The 2,032-nt window shown below is 36.4% G+C and overlaps 1 protein-coding gene across 1 annotated transcript in view; it reads left to right on the top strand.

Annotated features, from left to right (window-relative positions):
- The window catches only part of LOC119425185 (fibrinogen C domain-containing protein 1), a 120,040-nt gene that overhangs the window by 1,826 nt on the left and 116,182 nt on the right, over nt 1-2,032 (top strand). The window lies entirely within an intron of this gene.

The raw sequence follows: 2,032 nt of genomic DNA, 5'->3' as shown, positions 1-2,032 counted from the left end.
AGACAAACTAATAATTAAACATAAAGCAGCAAGGTAAGAACAACATGCATCAATAACTGTTAAAACAAACTATCTGATGTATTATATTATTATTATTATATTACTAAGAACAACTGGTTTTTTTTTTTTATGTGGTGGAGATTGGAGACAAAACATGTACTGGAAGCATCCTGTGGGGGTGCTGTTTCCATTCAGCTTCAACTTCTGGGATCATGTGGGATCTATTATAATATACAAAAAGCCCAACTCTCATCCTTCCATCATCTTTACCTGCTTTTTCTGTCACGGATGTAACTGGTGCCCATGTCTAGCCATCACTATTAATCCACTTTTCAATTCAGTTTATTTAAATAGTGCCAAGTCACAACAGAAGTCATCTCAAAACTATAATTTAACATTATTTATCTGAGGAGCAGACTGCTTTGAGTTTAATTCCATCACAGAACTCTCATCTTGAGCAAGCACAAAGGTGACAGTGGAAAGAAAAAACTCCCTTGTGACGAAGAAACCTTTAGCAGAACCAGGCTCAGGACAAGTGGACATCTGCTTCGACCGGCTGGGCTGGAGAGGAACAGATACACAATGGCAGGTCAAGAATGACATGTTTAGATAGAATTAGCATCAAATGGAAACTATTAAATTTTACAATTCATTTAAGGAAATGAGGTCAATTTGTCCTCCAGTAGTCTAAGCCTATAGCATCATGACAAGCCAACCCTAATTAAAGGATTTATCAAAAAGGAAAGTCTTAATCCCAGTCTTAAAACTGGACAATGTGTCAGATTCATGGACAGAAACTGGAAGTTGGTTCCACAAGAGAGGAGCCTGATAACTGAAAGATTTGCCTCCCATTCTGCTTTTGGAAACTCTAGGGACCACAAATAAACCTGCAGTCTGAGAGCAAAGTGCTCTGTTAGGAAAATATGGAACAATAAGATATTGGATATAAGATGGAGCTAGGTTGTTGAGAGCTTTGTAGGTTAGAAGTAAGAGTTTGAATTAAATTCTGTATTTGACAGGGAGCCAGTGGAGAGAAGCTAAAACTGGAGATATGATCTCTCCTACTAACTCCAGTTAAGACTCTGGCAGCAGCATTTTGGATCAAGCGAAGACATTTTAAAGAAGTATTTGGACATCCAGATAATAAACCATTTCAATAGTCCAGACTAGATGGGACAAATGCATGAACCCGTTTTTTTTTATTTATTTTTTTTTTACATTTTTAGATAAGATGTTTCTAATGTTATTGATATTACGCAGGTGGAAGAAGACTGTTCTAGTAACTTTTTTAATTTGGGGGATAAAAGACATGTCCTGATCAAAAATAACACCAAGATTTTTAACATTAGAACTGGAGGACAGATTAATCACATATAAGGAGGGAGAAAGACTGAAAAATGTATTCCTAAGACGCTCAGGTCCAAAAACTAAAACATCAGTCTTGTCTGTGTTCATAAGCAGAACAGTTAGGGTCATCCAGGTTTTTATGTCTTTAAGACATGCTTGTAGTCTAAGTAGCTGATTTGATTCATTGAGTTTAATGGACAAATATAATTGTGTATCATCAGCATAACAATGAAAATGTATCCCATGCTGTTTAATAACATTACCTAATGGAAGTATATATAAAGTAAAGAGTATTTGTCCAACTGAACCCCGATGAACTCCATGACTAACTTTGGTTTATGAAGAAGTTTCATTATTTACATTTACAAATTGGAATCTATCAGATAGATTTGATTTAGACCAATTTAGAGTTGTTCCTGTAATCCCAATATAATATTAAAATCTTTGTAATATAATATTGTGATCAACTGTATCAAATGCAGCTCTGAGGTCTATCAGGACAAGTGTAGACAGCATTTTGGCATGACGGTCTCAGAGGAGTTAACAGGGGAGAGGGTGGGCCCTGGAGGCCATCATAGCACCAAGAAACAGTTTTTTTTTCCCCCACTCTGGAGTATGCTGTTTGTTGGAATCGATTGTGTTTGTTGGTGACTCCTCAGATCAAAGAAGTCCTTTGGATGATGGA

Source organism: Nematolebias whitei, chromosome 18 (genome assembly GCF_014905685.2).
Source record: "Nematolebias whitei isolate Nwh7 chromosome 18, NemWhi1, whole genome shotgun sequence".
Lineage (NCBI taxonomy): Eukaryota > Metazoa > Chordata > Actinopteri > Cyprinodontiformes > Rivulidae > Nematolebias > Nematolebias whitei.
The sequence above is the reverse complement of the archived record's forward strand: the minus strand, read 5'-3'. Positions and strand labels throughout refer to the sequence as shown.